The sequence below is a fragment of the Diadema antillarum genome, unplaced genomic scaffold, assembly GCF_040938485.1.
Source record: "Diadema antillarum isolate AM-2024a unplaced genomic scaffold, OU_Dant_1.0 scf00000101, whole genome shotgun sequence".
Lineage (NCBI taxonomy): Eukaryota > Metazoa > Echinodermata > Echinoidea > Diadematoida > Diadematidae > Diadema > Diadema antillarum.
The window spans coordinates 317,972-332,131 of NW_027270990.1; the positions used below are offsets into that span (position 1 = coordinate 317,972).

Here is a 14,160-nt window from a genome sequence, read left to right on the forward strand (position 1 = left end):
TTCTCATTTTCAATAACATTCTAGGCATGCACAGTTCAGAATATTGAAGTGGTTAGCACTTGCATCAGAAAGTTTGTTTGTTTGTTTTGGCCAAGTGTGAACAATGGCAATAAAATTGAATTTTGCATTGCAATGTAAAAAATGATAACTCTGCATTGTGTTTGAATGGCCCTTTCAATCATTTTCACTGCTAGTGTTAGACATCCAGATGCAACCAGTTAGATGAATCCTATCTGATGCCAAGCATCAACGTGAGCTTGAGTCACATACTATTACACCAGTGAAGACAAGTGGAGAATTCAATGTACTGGTAAGTTTATTTCACCTTACATAATGTTCTCTTGGAGTGATCAATAGAACCGCCATTTTCACCTATAGATACTTTTAATACACTGTATACACCCCTTATACACAGTCTACATACACACCAACTGATGATTTCTATTACATTATCCATAATCATGCTTTACTTGACGATAACGGGACCATAGGTTCCACAATAATTCAGCTTTCTTTCAATTGAAGACAGGAACTCAAAACACCAATCAATAAATTCTCTAATTAACAGAATTTACCTGCTTGTACTCTTAACTCAAACAAAACTAAAACACTACACATACATGTAAACAACATATACATGTAGCTACTGTCAGCTGTAATTTAATGGACAATACAAACATAAAAAGACATGGCATGATGAAAATTCATTGTATCAGCAAATATCAGTAAAAATAAAAAATTGACTTCCACTTTAAGACGAAGGGTTTTCGTTAATCCCAATAAATTCGCCTTTATAGGCAAGGTTGACTGTTCATACTTGACAGTATCATCGAACTACATATTAGAACCATCAACATCCAACATAAAGTTGCAGTTTGCTAATACTTAAATGACTTTAACAAACTTTGATCTCCTGACCCAGAAATTTACGACATGTGTAGCTACTGACAAATCACTCATATTCCCCTTTCAATCAATAAAACTGTGTCTGCAACAGTCAATAAAACTGTGTCTGCAACAGTCAATAAAACTGTGTCTGCAACAGACAAAAAAATATAAATAAAATCAAGAACGAGACATGAAAACTCGTCACATTGAGGACGAGTTAGGTGATACGCTTGGGGTCATCAGATGACAGTCATCTGTGATCGACAAAGAAAAGAATGTGATATAGGCACCTTGAAGTTATATTGAGCGTGCATGGGAAACCGTTTCTGTAACCACTCGGCCACGGGTCATGAACGGAAATGGTTAGACAAATAAAAACAACAATGTATAGATATAACAGGGGGAAAGTCAATGCCCACTCAACTAACGTGGCCGTGTGAACATCTATTGCATTGCTAGACGGAAAAGCGGCCTTGTAACGACTGAGGTCGCTATGCCATTTCTGGCAACTTGGGAAAAATACGTCCCGCAGACATAAAACCTATAATCGGCTGGTTTTCATACCTTGCCTTTAATCACAATTTTCAGTGTAATGACGTCATCAAATTACAAAACAATGACATCGTCTTGAAAGACAATTGTTCAAAGTACAACACCTCAGTCGTCGTCATTACATACTATGATCGGTTTGACAAAGTCAACCTGGAAAATTTTGCTGCAGTCGAAGCAATGTGGTCTCCAACACACAAAAAAGAGGGATATGGCGTGTGTGTGTGTCTGTGTGTGTGTATAGGTGCGTTTATATACGAACGTGATTTCTACATGGACGAATATGTAATACAAAATTGAAGAAAAAAAAGTAAAATAGCTAAGTATTTTGTTTCGTGATCTTGTGGGGTTCGAACCCGCAACCTCACGTCTCTGAGACGTCGCCTTTAACCACTCGGCCATACGTCTCCACGAGAAAACATGAGGAACGCAAACTTATGTATGTGAAAGATGAATCAGGAATCGTTTCGTCCACATTCCATTCTCATTTTCAGTTTTAAACTGCAAAATTGTCAACCTGATGAGGAGATTTCGAAGAAGAAAATGCATGATTATTGCAGCTTATTGTCTCAGCTACAACATACTTAAGTTTCAGAGGAAATGAAGCAGAATCAGCTGAGATAAAGGTGCTTAAACGTTGTCAAGTCAATGCATGGTTTTAAAAAAGATCCCCTCCCATAGACATAACACGTAAACTTGTCCGATTTTGCGTCTTTACCTTTAATCACAATTTAAAGTATGATGACGTCATTAAATTTCAAAACCATGACATGGACCTGAAAGGCAAATGTTCAAAGTACAACATATCTGAATTTGGGATAATATTGAGCTTAAACAACAGAGATACGAGCAAATGAATGTCAGAAACAGTACCTCAAAAAAATTAATTCCACTTTTTTGATTTCAGATGATGATATGATGACGTCATAATGTAATTATGGAAATATTAATACTTGAAACGTTATTTCCAATTCATATGTTTTTGTAATATGCAATAAAAACATAGGGTAACCAGACGTTTTAAAGAGCTATGGCGAAATAAACAAAGACATGTTTTTCGCTATATTTGCACAAAGACGCGCACACGAAATTTCAACTTTGACGCCAACGCATTCCTTTGTTATAGGTCAAAATTGATCGGAAATCAATGGATATTGTTACTTAATGTATCAGGAATCCAAATCTGTCAAAAAATGTGCATTTTCAGTTTGCTTACGCGCACTACGCGCGAAAATGTGCGGACGGACGCGAACGCGCGAAACGCTTAAAATTGTCTGAAACTTCGAGATTTCCCATTGGTAAGTTGTTTTGAGCCTTTTAAAAGTTTGACGCGCGCGTACGCGCGCGTAATAATGTCTTAGGTAATTAGCATTAAAATGTATGATAGAGCGTGACCTGAACTTAATGTCCGCCGAAAATGATACAGACATGACCTTTAGATATGAAGTTATGATCGATCATGTAACATGGTCCGAAAATCACAAAATGGCGCCTAGATGACGTCATAGATATGTTACTGTCATGAAAACCTTATTGTGGCTAGATTTTGTCATGAGACATGTTCCCTGAAAATGTCATGTTATTCCGTAATGTCATTCTTGAGATATTGATGACACAAAATTGTCCAGAAAGAAAGAAGAATAAAAAGAAATAAAGAGAGATTTTGACAATCACAATAGGTGATACGCTGATAGCGTATCACCTAATTATAAACATGTTCCTTTGGGCGCTTTTTCATGCAACTGCAAGAAAAGTGCCCAAAGGCTGGTGGACAGCAAAATTCACAAAGAAAGTGAACCTGTAATACCTAATAAGTGATTACTTTGCAGAGAAACTTGAGTACCGGTAGGTACTCACAGTGTGGAATCGTAATTTGGAACAATATAAGGCCTATGCACAAGATCAGGTTAGTTCTGATTCTATTTTTCTCTTTACAAATACAATGTATTTGTGATAACAAAATTATATCAGACTTCAGTTTCATGGGGTTGATTCGTGTGTGGAGAGGTGAGAATCACAGAAAAAGGCGCCGAAAATTTCGAGTCGGATCAGGTCCGGAGGTGCAGCAGCTCTACACTGAGTGAACCCGCAGGCGCCCTTGCTTCAGTGGGTCGCTGCACATCAGTTTGTTTAAAAAAAAAAAAAAAAAGATCGTCAAAAAGTGCAGACAGAATTTTTCTTCTTCTTTTCATCATGGACAGTGGACATGCACGTGTATCAACAAAAATCACTGTGCAAACTACTGTAAAACGAGAAATTTTCGCGTGCATTTTAATTTCGCGAATTTCGCGAGCGCCAAAATTTGCGAAATTAAAATGCACGCAAAAGCTTTTGTATACACTACATGCATTGAATGCCAGTAGCAATTCGCAAAAATTTCATGCCACGAAAAAGGCTGTCGGCTCCAATTCGCGAAAATTTCATGCCGTGAATATATCATGTTTTACAGTAACTTGCAACAATGTCAGATGTGAGATGGGCGAGACGTGAACAAACCCCTCTTGAGCATCACGGACCAAGGGTCTCACAAACATCCCCACATTCAGAGACTCCAACCCCAAGCACCTTCTGATCTGGAGATTCTCCTGCCGGAAACCCCTAGCAAACGGGAGACTCAAAGTTCATCAGTGCGAAGTTCCTAGGGTTCTAGATGCTCTCTGGTGCTATCCAAGGCTTATTTTTTCAACATACGGTAGCTATAAGTAAGAAATCATTTCCAACGGGAGACACAGAGCCAGGGCGGGAGGAATTAGATCTCAAGCAGGAGAACGGGAGATTTTGCAAAAGTGGGTTTTTCGGCAGGAGATCTCCCGTCGAAAACGGGAGAGTTGGAGTCTCTGCACATTGCTCATTCATGAGGGGGTGCCTGGACTGATCTGAACCCATTAACTTTATCAAATTTTGTCAGGTCACAGATAAATGTTCTTCTTCAACCACATGCAAAAAAAAACAAAAAAAAAAAGACGAAAAAAAGAGGGTCTTTCTGTTCAGTTTAACTTGTCAGAAGTGGCTGAATGGTACACACACATGCATGTGTGGCTGTATATCCACAGATCGGTGATGTGATATCATCGAACAGCATGGTATTTTCAGACGTGCACATCTGTGTACAATAATGACATTCAGTACCATGGTACACACGGAACCTTGTAGACTAGTCTTTCAGAGCATTGCATTGTATGGGCCGTAATCGCAAAAAAATTGTGACACAAAAATGTATTTGTTAGAAACACTAAGAAATTCACATTTCATCTCAGATTTTGGAAGATGTCAATTTATCACAAGATTTTATTGCTTAGAGATTCTAAATTGTTTGAAATGTTCATGTTACATGTAGACTTTACACTGTCACTCTACAATACAAAATTTGAGCCTCATTTGCCAATGTTCTCTTTGTCGTCCGCTCGGTCCGAATGTGTACTGTAGTCTGTAATGTGAATCAAGGGTATTTACGCTTATCAATATTATGATTATGGTGCATGATGGACAAGATGTGAAAGACGTCGATTATTCCATTATGAAAATCGTGTCCGGAATCAAAATGCGATTTTACACTGCACTATGTTTTCTATAAGAAAACTTAAAATGACCCAAATTATCCTGGGCTGGAGCACGTAGCACCAGGTCCACATTTGTTCTTCTTTTTGCTCTTTGTCTGATCAGCTGAAAGAAATTTGTGAGATATCATGTGATCTGGACTCTAGTTAAATCTACCTAACCTTTGTTATGAGTTTGACTGATAGCTGCTAGCCCTAAATCATGCTAATCCATTATTAACGTTAGAGTCTGGACTTCTAACTTTAGAAGCGCGGGAATCTAGCCCTTCAATTCATCCATCAACTGACCTGTCGTCATTATTTTGGGCCGTGTAAACGGGGCAATGAAAATGACCTGGCCAGCTTACAAATAATTTTAGCTTTACGATTAATACGAATTCTATGTTTCTTTACAGCATGGACTATGGAGCACAGACTTCTAACGTTACAATGTACCCGCACTCGTACATCATCACTGTCATTTGAGGTAGAAATCTAGCAGAAAACCCTGCCGACGATGATACTGCTCCGTGCCTGGATGGGATGGCATGGCAGCTTCCACGGCAGCACCAGCTGGTTTTCATGGGGGCAAGTCGGACATGCTGCATGGTGCTCGAGAGTCAACCCACCCAGATCACGCTAACTAGCCAATGAGAATGGAGCATTCACTTACTGATTGGCACCCGCTCGCCGTCCGCTCTGGTACCCACGTGAAAATGCCGTGTGAAGTCCCCTTCTGGGTACGCTAAACACGTAGTCTGCAAAGCACTCCCAAAATTTAATCCACTAAAGAGTTTACGAAGCTACAACAATCATTATCATGTGTGAATGTTATAATTCCAGTCATTTAATTCAACAAACCACGCAGAGTAACGTAAATCCACGTCCGCGTTCGGCCGAAAATGCGTCTGGAGTGATGGAAATTTTTGGCGAAGAAAAACCGGTCAAAACCAGTTTGGCGCAGATTGCTATGCGCGGTGCTTGTCTGTTGTTTATTTCGCTCGGAAATATATGCCACGGGCCGATTTTGGGGGAGCAAAGTAACGATCAGACCAATCGATAATGAATTACATGTGTTGAGATCTTATTCTTTTATTCATGCCTTTCATTTTACGTGTTCTAGGTAGAATTCATATTAATTAAAGACCGATTATACGGCAAAGGTAGAATCTTGCAAAATATATTCGCGGGCAATGTTCGATTGCGAACGAATGGCGTGTGTAAACATATACAGAGGGCGCTGTTGGCGTTCAAGTCGTCTCTCTTGTGGCCGCCCGCGCCCCGACACTTCACTTTGCATGCTTGGCCAAATAGCCGAAATACCGTACTACCGTACACAGCAGTAATGTAGTTGGTACATAAACGAATCTATTCGGCATAAATTATCTGCGAATGTTCACTGTCCAGTTATAATAATCATGCCATTGTCAGTGATTTAGTTGATGGCGAAACATTGCTGAAACAGAGACTCGATTAGAAAGCCCTGAGATAGCGCAACGCGTCCTGTATGGTCTGAAACAATTTTGCTATCAGGCTTCTTCAAATTTCTTTCATTGCACAATCATAATCGTATTATGATCTGCCACTGCCCCGACATGCGGCGATAGGTTATATTTTTCTGCAAGTTATATCAAGTTCATTAATAGTACCTAGGGGATTTCCAGACTTTGTTTGTTGCAATTGTATCTTATGTACTCGACCACGAAATTAGCTAAGCTTGAAGACCCTGCAACAGTGCAAGAGAGGCCAGTGCGCAATCACGAGATCATCACGTGCAGCTAGCCGTAAAATGCTAAAAGCGTGGTTTTGCATTATCGTAGAGTTTTGACAGTGGGAGGTTGAGTAACTATTCGGAATGTGACTCATTCAAATTTCCACCATGCTGGCCAACATTTACGAGTACACAGTGTCCACAAACCTTACACTTTTTGCTTCGTGATCTCTAATGTTTGACTCTCATTATGATTCTCTCAGACTCTGTATCAAAGAAACCAGCAATATCTCACCCCACCCCCCCCCCCCATTAAATTCTGCGTCGACAGACATAATTATACGTTACACGTGCATAAAATCAATGTCTCTGGTCTGTCATCATAATTACTAGTAAGCAAATTATGTCGATATATTATGGACGAGCAGGAATGAAGGATATGAGTATCTTTATTGTTTTTTTTAGCCGTTTCGTACTCCCCTTCGCATCAGTTTTCCGTTGAGATGCAATTAACATGCAATCTCAAAATCTCTTGTTATAAAACTGAGTGTAGTAATCTACCTATGACAATTAGCAACAGCATTTTGTTGAGAGAAGATGAAACCAGGTTATTATTCGTTGTCACGATCACGTGGTTGCTCTTATTAAAGACTGTACCAAATGTAGGAAACAAAACATAGTGAGCTAGCCTTTGGAAATTTTAGCGACATACTATCATTTTTCTTTTTTTTTTAATGGTGTGCGCATTTAGCCTGGAATCTAATCTAGACACACGTACCATCAAGACAGTGATGAATAGCAGTCAAGTTCAGGGCCGGTGGAACACGGGAAGGGGGGGGGGGGGGGAGCTCGGGCCCTCCCCCACTTTTTTGCACCCACAAAGGAATACCCAGGTTTCACCACTCATGCTCCTCCACCCCCCCCCCCCCCGCTTTTTTTAAAACCCCGGAAGTGCGTATAAGTGGGACTAGAAAGAAATAAATAGAAACCTTGAAGTGTGAGCGCAGTGGCTTTATTTTGTTTTATTTATTTTTTGTTTTGTTTTGTTTTGTTCTGTTTTTAGTTTAGTTTAGTTTTGTTTTGCTTTGTTTTGTTTTGTTTTTGTTTTTGTTTTTGTTTTTGTTTTTGTTTTTTTGTTTTTGTTTTTGTGGTTGTTTTTTTTTTATTTTTTTTTTTAATTTTTATTTTTTTTTTTTTTTGGGGGGGGGGGGGGGTGTTGCTTGTCAGCTGAAGAAACCCGGAAGTGGCACCTTACAGAAGTTGGGCTGAAGACGAAAGTGTCACCAGAAGTCTGAAGTGCCCCCCCCCCCCTTTTGAAAACGTGGCGCGTCACGTCGAGGTGAAGGATGCTGAGTATAGGTATCATAGACCCACAATACGTGACATGCTGATGAAGTGCATGTGAATGAGGCAACCTGCTGCAATTCCATCTCGAAGTGTTCAAAACATCCAAAGGTCTTCAGTTTTCTCATGCACCTGCCTACTCTCTAAAAAAAATCGAGTGAAAATTTTCACTCTAAAAAGAGTGAATACAAAAAATACGTTAAAAAAGAGTGAATTTCGAGTGAAATTGGAGTGAATTTTGAGTGAAAATGCTCATTTTCACTCATTTTGGAGTGACGTCAGGGATCACTCGAAGATTTTGGAGTGATCCCTGACGTCACTCCAAAATGAGTGAAAATGAGCATTTTCACTCAAAATTCATTCCAATTTCACTCGAAATTCACTCTTTTTTGTATTCACTCTTTTTAGAGTGAAAATTTTCACTCGATTTTTTTTTTAGAGAGTAGTTCCATTTATAGGCATTGTAACGTGAGGTAAAAATCCGAATCAAGAATTACGAAAAAGGTAAAGAAGATGAGATTATTAGCTTTCATCGATTGCAGTTACCAAAAAGTGAAATGATATAAACCAAATCAGACGAGAAAAGCGTTATGATACACATGGCATTAATAATAGTGATAGAGATGTCATTCATTCATTCCTTTAAATGAGTATACAGGCTCATGAGTGGAATAACACAATGAACCATTAGAGTAAGCCTATTGTGCAGTTCGACACCAGATTCTGTTTATCCCGAATATACGCGTGATTATGATAATAGAGTATAAATCAAGCAATCAGCGATGATAAAAAAAAAAAATCAAACATAGGAGCGCTACGGGCTTTCAATGTCTCACATGTTTTCAATTTGATTATGTGATTTGATTCAATGTGATTAATTTAGATGACCCAATGATACCACCACCGCACAAGACTTCCGTTGACATGTGCATGCTCGTTAAATTTCCATCAAAGTTCTTTTAAAAAGATCAAACCGGAAATACGGATATGAAAGTTTGATCACAAAATGGGTTAAGATCCATTTTTAAACAACAAAACAAAACCTTTCCAGTAATACAATACCTCGATCACAGTCTTGCATACCATAACAAGGAATGCTTTTGAATTTATATGAGTAAAAAATTTCATTATTATGTTCGTATTCATTTTTTTTTCTGTTGCATCTTTAACCGTAAATATCTCACATTACCAAAATGGAGTAAACCTCCTTTTGCGATCAAACTGTTCATAAGTTTCTTAAGTAGTAGGCCTATACTGCTCCTTCGGAATCTTGATTCTTGGCCCAATGTTGATGAATTATATACTTGTACTATTTTGTGTGATGCGATCAAAGACTTTTTGACGTTTCGCTAACTTTTCAGGAAACAGTTCTGAAACAGTTAATATGAATATACAGAGTAGTAAAATTATGATATCATTCCCCGAAGTCACAACTTGTCATATAGCCTATCGTAGGTCTTATAGCTTGTACATAAAATTTTGGAATTTCAAGTGACAGTTTTTCGATCAAATGCAATGACGCCCAGTCTTAAATCCTCATCTAACTGATCATTATTCTGAAGTTATTCAACTGGGAAGTTCATCATGTTTTACACTTCAATAACAGAAATACTGAATTTTCATCACTTTTTTTTTTACACAATCAATGAAAAATTCTGAGGTGGTGACATCATCAGCTCACTCATGTACATATTCATTATCAAATATTCGAGAACTGTTCTGCACAGAAATTAGCAGAACTTCACAACGTCATAATTTTCCCAGGTATCCGATTTTGATCGAATTTTCATTGTTGTACATAAAAGATTTTACTCTTTTTTTTTGTTAACAGACTAACTTATAACTGGACTAAAATTCCTTTTTAACTCTATACAAGAAGTAATGATAACCGTTTTGTATTGTTTGCACTGTTTAGAGCTCTAAAAAAAAAACCACACAATGATGAAAATTCAATATTTCTGTTATTGAAGTGTGATGGGAGTAGCTACAAATATCTTAAATATCTTTCCATTTTTGCCAGGCGTGATTATCTGCATGTTACAGTATTTCAAAAAAGTGAGACATATTATCATCAATAATGTATTCTTCAGCGTATTGATCGCTATAATTGAAGAGTTTGTTAGGTCCATAATCAGACATGTTTAGCAAAACAATTAACCTTTTGGCACCTCACTCGTTACACGACAAGAAAATATTCTTGAAGTTATGATAGAAGTTATTATAATAAAAGTATATCATATCTTTTCATAATTTTCTTTTTTTTATAACAGCTTTGAATGGAAATATCACAGATCAATACCAATAGAGTTAACTCTTTTTTTGCGATCAAACTCTTGATGCTCTTTGGAAATACTAGTAGTGGAAAACCCATGTGCGAGTCAGAGGTTTGAGCCTCAGCGTTGACTCAGAGCGGGTTGATAGATACTGTATTTATCAACCCGCTCTGTGGGGAGGAGAAAAATCTCTTTGGCGTTGACTGTTCTTGCGCCATCTATGGCCACTTCGACGCAGCTGCGACACTTTGCATGAGTGCAAATATGTACCAGTCTCTTCTAAATAATATATAATCTAAATTGGATAAAAAATCTCTTTTAGTAGGATATCATGTTTAACAATTGCTTTAAACAAATTTTGATAAAATAATTGTAATCATTTTAATACATAAATGAAGATATTATGATAAAACTTTTTATATTTTAGGTACTTTGCCTTCAATAAGTCTATATCATACCTCTTGCAGTGCCATGTTGGCAATTGGCTGTTCTATCCTATAAACCCTTGACTTCATCACCCATTTTTAGCCATATTTCAACTCCAGTTTATTTTTTCAAATGTTATCAAGTGGCCATAAAAAGTGATTAGATAAAAAATTATGTCTGTGTTGCAGTCACGCAATCAAACGACCTCCAAAGTAGAATATAAGTATCACATTGGTAATTTCCAGCAGGTCCGCAGATAATGCTGAGAAACTATTTTTTCAAACAGCTTCTGTAATTCGACAAAATATATGACAGGTTGTCAGATCAGCCAATCAGCTTTGATCTATCACAACCCGGCTCTTCCGCTACAGCACACATCCTTTCGTAGGTACGGCACAGTTGCTAGTCGCTGAATGAATGAAAGTTCCACCATCGTTGATGAAACCTAGCGTGACTTTCCGTCAGGAATGGTTATGAGCGATAACAGAGCTTTCGTACCTTCTTGATTCCCCAACTACCATTTCTCTCTCACGTAAGTAAAGATTTCATGGTGAAAGAGCGTTCTTTTGCTGTATGTTTGTGATGGGTTACGTGCCCACTTACTTTCGAGGCGGCGCTTGCACTGACGCAAGCAGTAGGTAGGCGTAGCCGCGCCGACGCGACGGTAGGCCGTTGGTGTTGAAGAGTCGCCACAGGGTAGCACGTTTCTTTATGTAGAGCAAGTGGCAGTGCGTGCTAGTGCAGTGCAGTGAGTGCTTGTGTTCAGTGGATGGTGCAGCTGTATGTATGAAATGGATGTGTGTGTGATTGGCCGTTCGTACCGACTGACCTTGGCTTGGTACGGGACCATGTCCACGTGTGGTTGTGTATTATCATGTATTCACCTGTATTCACCGCACCTGTCAATTTTTGTCGGGCTTCTTGAAAAACAGTACCGTAGTTTATGGGTAAACTCGGGGGCCCCCAGTGCAGCGCGCGCATTTATTAAGTTGTAACGTGCGCGTTGGGGGCCAAGTTTACCGCTATGCCGAGTTTACCCATAACTACGGTAGTCTTGTAATGCCCTCCCACATTCAGCAAGTTTCCACTGTATGCAGAGGTTTTCGACGGGAGATCTCCCGCCGAAAACCAATTTTTGCAAAATCTCCCGTTCTCCCGCTTGAGATTTAATTTCTCCCACCATGGCTCTGTGTCTCCCGTTGGAAAGGATTTCTTACTTATTGCTTTTGTATGTAGCCTTTAATAGCACCAGAGAGCATCAAGAACCCTAGGAACTTCGCGCTTCGCACACATCAACTTGGAGTCTCCCGTTTGCTAGGGGTTTCAGGCGGGAGAATCTCCAGATCAGAAGGTGCTTTGGGTTGGAGTCTCTGTGTATGGGGTATGCCAACTTGATGCCTCGTCTTTATTGCAGAAATGACAATAAAGCTATTCAATGTGATTACTCTGCGGAGTATGAGAACTTGTTATAAATTTATTTCTTTGTAGACTGAGAAATTTTCTTCCTGCTTTTTTGTTTGCTGTGACATATCGTCGCTGGGGTGACAAGACCTCGTATCTACAAAATGTCAAATGTTCAGGAGAGCAAAAAAACATAGCACAATTAGCAGCCAAAGCACTGCACTGTATCCAATAGGATAGACATTCCTTTGACATGCTGTGGTGGCTTCATTTTGGGGTAAGACATCTAGGATTTGGACAGGACATCACTTAACTGATTAACTGACCATTAATCCAAAAAAGTCATTTTCACCAAAATTGCAGATACAAGGTCTTGTCACCCCTGGCCCCAGCGACGATATGTCCTCTGCAATTGGTTAATTATTTATTGATCCCCTGCGTGAGATGCAGTGCAGCTTCCACGTCCATTCATTTAAATTCATTAATAAAGGGAAAAAGTTTACCACTGGTTGCGTTCCGTTGTGTGCACAGCACCCTGTTTGTCTCTGCTCGATCATGCCGTGCAGGGAAGGGCGTTAGAGCAACCATGTGGTGTACCTTAAGTGCTTTCATTTACGCACGCACATGTTGACACATACACACACTGCATCCATATGCGAAATTTCAAACAGGCACACAGTACAGTAGTCGGTCCAGTACCGCCGGAACACGTGCTGCTGAACCCGTGGTGCTTGATAAACTCAAATTCGCACGCACTGCTCGTCGATTAGGGTAAAATCTTGCACCGGTAATATAGGGCCGTAAAATGCATGATTGCCAACTCTCAACCCTCAACTCGATCGCGTCACAACAGACAGAGGTAGAATCTACTATGCTACAAAAAACAACAGTTGCACCAAGGTTCGACCTCCCATTACAAAATTTAACTTTGTGCAAAAGCATATCTACAATTTTGTAGATTTCTATATGTAGCAGGCGATTGAATTTTGGAGGGCGTTATGGTCGAATTTAGGGCAGCTTGCAAAAAGAGTTTGAATCCTGTTTTACGTGAGTGTGATAAAGTATGCAAAATGGTGTGTATAAGAAGAATAAATCATGGAACTGATGAGCTTGACTTATTCCTTGAGTTCTTGGTATTGCCAGCAGTACAACGATACACCAAAGGTGGATGGACTGTATTGAACAGGAAGTAGAATATTTATAGAGATATGCATGCCAAGTTTTGTGATCAGTTATAACGGAAAAAAGGGAATTCTACCCCATTTCCTGCTTGTTCTCATTGGATAACTAAGTCCACACAGCAGAGGGAATGAAAGTTTAATATACAGTATGTCTGTTGTGAGGGGCCGACTGTAGTAGCGACCACCAACAGCGACCATCATTAACAAGAGGCCACTGAACAACAGTCAGATTTTTTGGTCTAGTCTATTACCATCTTGTGTTAGGTAAATGACAGTCTCAGTACTAACTTGCTCCTGAGGCCAAAGAGAGGCATGTCTAGTTCAAATTCTCTACCTCTGTGTACTCTTTGGTCTTATGGCTAGGTCAGCTATATGACCTTGTACTGATTTCTTCTCTACTTTTTTACCATTGTATGTTTTTATAATGTTTATAAATAATCAATTTTACTTTGCTCATTCAGATTAAACACAATCGCGAATGAAAGCTTGAACACATGAAATGTTATTTGATTGAGGAAGTGTTGCTTGTCACCAACACACACATGCTTTTGGCAGTCAAATTAGAATATTTTACTTGTGATGCCACAATTGAAAGGTGCATCTGCATGCTGACAAACTTACCAATGCTCAGTAGCTGTACCACCAGCTAATTCTCTCACATTCTGATAAATCTAAACATAGCTGCTATGTTTAGATTTATCAGAATGTGAGAGAATCAGCTGGTGTACCTTTAACTACCAATTCAGAGTTCCTTAATGTCTGAGCTTCATCCTCAAACTTGGTCAATCTCATGCATATGGTAGTTTACAGTGGCATGCGTGCAGGGATGGATACATGTAAATAAAGTATGG

General features: G+C 39.1%; 2 protein-coding genes across 2 annotated transcripts in view; one reads left to right on the top strand and one right to left on the bottom strand.

Moving 5' to 3' along the window:
* LOC139718895 (exportin-1-like) overlaps positions 1-5,874 on the bottom strand; it is a 31,848-nt gene extending 25,974 nt beyond the window's left edge. Inside the window, exon 1 of the mRNA XM_071630343.1 lies at positions 5,647-5,874. The gene's annotated coding sequence lies outside the window, so the exon portion shown is untranslated. The remainder of the gene's footprint in view (positions 1-5,646) is intronic.
* Positions 5,875-11,124: 5,250 nt separating this feature from the next.
* Positions 11,125-14,160, top strand: part of LOC139718896 (uncharacterized) — a 73,648-nt gene continuing 70,612 nt past the window's right edge. The window contains exon 1 of the mRNA XM_071630344.1: positions 11,125-11,259. The gene's annotated coding sequence lies outside the window, so the exon portion shown is untranslated. The remainder of the gene's footprint in view (positions 11,260-14,160) is intronic.